We start from the raw sequence: 5968 nt of genomic DNA on the forward strand, positions 1-5968 counted from the left end.
CACTGCTTCATGAAGGAGCTCTTATTGGGGACAGGCCCCATTTCCACCTACCATCCCACTGGGGGTTAGAACTATATATGTGAATTTTAGGGGGGAGGAAATTCAGTCCCTAGCAGTACGGTTCTGCCATGGGATAGCAGAGATGTTGGCTTATGAGGCAGGCCAGAGCTGTTCTGGCCTCACTGGACAAGCAATAGCCCACCTCCTGGGACGCAGGAGGGGACATGTGTCACCAGGGCGGGTGGTCTGGGGCCCTGGCTTAGGGAGGAGCCCTTTAGAATATGTAGGCTGCATGGAGGCTCAAGTTTTTGAGTTTTAAGGGAAGGTTATCCTACATAGGTTGAGGCTGCAGGGCTAAAGAGGGACAGTGCTCTGGGCCATTGCTGGGCAGGCTCTAGTCCCCACACCCACCCCTCCAACCCTGGAAATGACAGGAAAGCCTACTCTCTCCTGCAGCATCCCTCCAGTGCATTCAATTAAGAAAGTTTTCACATCCTGCCCACTTTAAAGGAGAAATGCTTAAAGGCATCCTGTTGTTTAGCACAGAACATGAAATGAAAGGGGCATTCAGAACTGAGGCCATAATGGCATTACAAACAGTTGAGGGTCAAATTTTTTTAAGTGTTAAAAAATAATATAAACCCAAGGTGAAACTTTTCAAGTCCTTCAGCTTTACTCCAGAAAACACGAAAATGGAGAATCTTGTTCCTTCCCTTCCCATCCCATTTTCTCTCTTCAAAGGTAAAAAGCATAGTTTCCTATGATTCCTTCCAGAAAAAGATGCACTTACCCACTTATGTGTCAATGCTATAAATTATACAAAAGAGATCATTTTCCTCTACAGAATGCTTTCAAGAACAAAATAGAATTAATTATTAAATAAAATTAATTATTAATTAAAAATTAATGTATTAAAAGTCCCCATTGGCATGTCCAGAACACCCATATTCTTGTTAATCTCTGCACAATACTGCTTCATGTGGGGAGGGAGGTGGGAGGGATGTCCAAGAGGGAGATTGCTGCTGCTGCTAAGTCACTTCAGTCGTGTCTGACTCTGTGCAACCCCATAGATGGCAGCCCACCAGGCTCCCCTGTCCCTGGGATTCTCCAGGCAAGAACACTAGAGTGGGTTGCCATTTCCTTCTCCAATGCATGAAGGTGAAAAGTGAAAGTGAAGTCACTCAGTCGTGTCCGATTCTTAGCGACCCCGTGGACTGCAGCCCACCAGGCTCCTCCGTCCATGGGATTTTCCAGGCAAGAGTACTGGAGTGAGGGGACATGGGTAACCCGTGGCTGTTTCATGTTGATGTTTGGTAGAAACCAAGGCTATACTGTAAAGCAATTATCCTTCAATTAAAAATAAAAGAATATTGCATCATGTGAATGATGGATAATTTATTTTCTTCCAGTTGTGTTGAGATACAAGTGACATATAGCACTACATAAGTTTAAGGTACACAGCATAATGATTTCATTTATATACATCACAAAGTGATCATCACAATAAGTTTAAGAAACATCCATCATCTCATGTAGATATAAAAGAAATAGAAAAAAATCATTTTTTCTGGAGATGAGAACTCATTATTCACTCTCTTAACAACTCCCATGTATAACATGCAGCAGTGTTCATTATATTTTTCATGTTATACATTACATCCTAGTACTCACTTATCTAATAACTGGAGGTTTGTACCTTTTGACTGCCTTCATCCAATTCTCCCTCCTCCCAACTCTTGCCTCTGGTAACCACAGATCTGACACCTTTCTCTGTGAGTTTTAAAATTTGTTTGTTTTTGAAGTATAATTGACCTACAACACTATGTTAGTGCCTATTACACAACTTAGAGATTCAATATTTCTATACATTCCACATTGATCACCACTATAAGTCTAGTTACCACTAGTTATAATATATCACCATACAAAGATGTTACATAGTTATTGACTGTATTCCCCACACTACATCTCATATGTATGACTCACTTATTTTGCAACTGGAAGTCTGTACCTCTTAATGTCTCTCACTTATTTCTCTTTCTTCCCCTTACCCCTCCCCTCTGGCAACCACCTGTTGGTTCTCTGTAACTCTGTGCTTTGTTATATTTATTTGTTTTATTGTGTTAGACTCCATGTATAAGTGGAATCATACAGTATATACTTTTGTCTGCCATTGACAGAGGAACCTGGCGGGCTACAGTTCACGGGGCCACATAGTGTTGGACATGATTGGGCACAATAGCAACACGAGTTTTTTATATACTTTGGATAGTAACTCTTTATTGGTCATATTATTCACAAATATTTTCTCGTTTAGTAGGTTTTGTTTGGTTTTGTTGATGGTTTCCTTTGTTGTGCAGAAGTTTTAAAGTTTAATTAGGTCCTATTTATTTTTCTTTTGCTTCCTTTGCCTTAGGAGATAGATTAAAAAAATTGCTTGAAATTATTTATGTTAAAAGAGTGCTATGCCTATATTTTCTTCTAGGAGTTTATGGTATCTAGTCTTACATTTATCTGGTCTTTAATCAATTTCAAATATATTTTTGTATATGATGTGGGAAAATATTCTATTTAATTCTTTAACATTTAGCTGTCCTATTTTCCCAGCACCACTTATTAAAGAGACTGTTTTTTCCTCATTGTATGGAAATGCCTCCTTTGCTGTAGATTAACTGACCATAAGTGTGTGTTTTTATTTCTAGGCTCCCTATTCTATTCCACTGATCTCTGTGTCTGTTTTTGTGCTAATGGTATTCTGTTTTTATGACTGTAGCTGCATAGTATAGTCTGAAGTCGAGGTGACTGCCGTCTATATGGGGTCTTTTGTGTTTCCACACAAAATTGAAAATTATTTTAGTTTTGTGAAAAATACCATTGATATTTTGATATGGATTGCATTTAATTTGTTGATTGCATTGAATATTGCTTTGGGTAGTGTGGTTATTTTAACAATTCTTCCAATCAATGAACATAATGTATCTTTTCATCTGTTGGTGTCATCTTCAATTTCTTTCATGAGTGTCTTAAGGTTTTCTGAAGACAGGTCTTTTACCTCCTTGTTTAAATTTAATCCTAGCTATTTTTTTATGGGATTATAAATGGGACTGTTTTAATTTCTCTTTCTGATAGCTTGTTAGTGTATAGAAATGCAATAGATTTCTATATGTTAAATTTTTTTATCTTGCAACTTCACAGAATTTATTGATGGGCTCTAGTAGTTTTTCCATGGCATCTTTGGGACTCTATAGGTATGTAATCATAGATGATGGATAATTTATTCACTTTTAATTCATACTTTGGTTTTGCTTTTATAAAAATTCTGCCAGGAAGATTCTTGTACATATGCGGCCAAATTATTACAGATATAACCATATCTAAATTTTTTGTTATGTGAAAGGATATGTGCCTTTTAAATTTTGGTATTTATCAAACTTATCTGCAGTAAGAAACTGTATCAATTTGTACCTCCTTTCATGAGAGTATTGTATGTGTGTGCCTAGTTGTGCCCAACTCTGTGACCCCCAAGGACTGGAGCCCACCAGGGTCCTCTGTCCATGAGATTTTCCAGGCAAGAATACTGGAGTGGGTTGCCATTTCCTACTCCAGGGGATCTTCCTGACCCAGGGATCAAACCCACATCTCTTGCATCTCCTGCGCTGGCAGGCAGATTCTAGATACTAGAGCCACCTGGGAAACCAGAGTACTAATTTCTTCATATCCCTCCCAGCATCTGAAAAGTCTTGTACTGGTTTGATAAGGAAAAAAAAGTGTTTTCTTGCCATTTTGATTTGCATTTCTTTAAGTATGCATGAATTAGAGCATCTTTCAACATATTTATCATCTTTTGAATTTGCTTTTTTTTAATGAACTCTTTCTATCTTTGCACACTTTTCTATTGAACTGTTCTTTAAAATATTCATTTATATCACTTCTAAGTTAAGGAAAAGAGTTCTTTGAATTTGTTTTCCCTGTTTTGAAACTTAGCCTTTCATTTAAGTTTCAGTTTCTGTCATTATTTTCCTTTTTTTTCATTCCAAAGTTACATTGCTACCTACAGAACTTGACTAATTCTTCCCCATATAGTTTCTAGATTTCATAGTCTTTTAAGAAAAGCCTCTGTCTTAGATAAGCATTTAGTTAACACACTTTTAAGGATATTTATTTATTTATTTTTTACAGTTCATATTTGATATATCAGAATTGACTTGGGTATAAGGAATAAGATCCCAGCTTTGTGTTTATCTCAATATGTACAGACTAGTTGTGCCATCACTACTTATTTTTATTTACTAGCCTCTTTGCCCCAGCATTTTGAAATCTCACTTTCCATCTTTACAGTAAATTCCCTTGTGCATTAGAGTCTATTTCTTGTTTTTCTTTGCTTTCATTAATTTATTCTCATATCAAACTGCTTTATGAATTGAAGGTTTGAAATATATTTTGATACCATACAGAACTAGAAGTGGACATATTTTGGATGGGGTAAATAGAGAAGGTCTTGCTGGTGGGTGACATTTAGGCTTACATTTGAAGAATAAGAAGTAACCAGCTTCATGGAGATGAAGGCAGAAACATTCAAGGTAGAGAGAGCTACATATCCAAAGGCTGGGAGATAGAAAACAGCTTGGCTTATTTTGTTGGAGAGCTTGGTTTTGTCCTCAATATTAAGGGGCACACTTAATGGATTTGAAGTAGGAAAGTGACATGCTCCAGTTTTCCTGGTGTATATGTGTATATAACAGTCACTGGCTGTTATGTGGAGATTGGCAGGAGGAGAACAAAAGTTGCAGCAAAGAAGTGTTGTTTCCTCTTCATGCAAGTAGCTTCTCCTTATTATATTCTATCCCAGCATCTTATTTATTCCTTTTTAGGGTAGTTTCTCTCTTAGTCCTTTTTGTGTCCTTAGGACTAATATGGAAATTTTAGCAAGTAGCCTGCGATCAATTTTAGAATCATGAATGAATGAATAAGTAAGCCCTTTCGATTTGCATCCTGGCCCTGTGGAGTGAGAGTTTTAAATCCCATACACGTTTTAAAAAATTAATTAAGCATTTGAATAGCGATGGGTGGGTTAAATATTGGTTAGTCATATTCCGGCGGCCAGACTAAAGAGCATTCATCTTTTAAGAGAGTTGGTCCCCGGTTGCTAGTGAACTCCGGGGCTGTGTAAGCAAAGGCCCAGCAGAGGGCAGTAGAGGGCCGCACAGGGCTGTGGTTCTGCGGGATTGGCCTGGGCCGGGAGGTGAGGGGGGAGCTGGGCAGCAGGCTAGGCAGCCAGACCCCGCCCCAGACTGGGGCTTGGGGAGAGGGTGACGAAAGTCACCGGTCCTTCATGGGAGTCTAAAGTGCGCTGATGAAGAGCGTGAGGCCATATTTCTGTGTTTAGATTGCGCTGCTTCTTATCACAGAGTATAGTGAAGCTGATGCACTGTTGCCCGGTAGCTGCTGGGAAGGGCGGTCTCCCGGTGCAGTGATGGGGGAAAGGGGAGAGGAGGAGGGAAGAAAAGGAAGGAGGAGGAAGGGCCCTGAGGTGAAATGGTGAGCACAGATGGAAATTTTGGCCTGGGCTGCAAGGGAACAGGTTTCCTGGAGACCGTTCTGCGGAGCAGGGAATGAGACGTGTCTCAGTCGCAGCCACGAGCTGGGAAGGAGCAAAGGCAGACAGCGCCTTGGGGTTATTACAGGAGGTAATTATTGGCTCCTGAGTGTACATTGTCGGAAATAACTTTGAGTATTTCTTATACTTCTGAGTTGACTACTTTTCCTTTTTTGTTAGTATAGTTTTCAAAATTTCCAACCTCTCATCTGTACTTAGGGGTAAAGGATTTTGTACACAATTGGCCAAGAGGGTCAAGGAGGGGAGCATAGTGCTCCTTACTGGTCATCAAGGTGGTGGCAGCACAGATCAGAGTGACAGGCCCCAAACAGAAGCAACGCTTAATCTGGACTTGCCTGGTGGCTCAGATGG

The sequence above is a fragment of the Dama dama genome, chromosome 1, assembly GCF_033118175.1.
Source record: "Dama dama isolate Ldn47 chromosome 1, ASM3311817v1, whole genome shotgun sequence".
NCBI classification, from domain to species: Eukaryota; Metazoa; Chordata; class Mammalia; order Artiodactyla; family Cervidae; genus Dama; species Dama dama.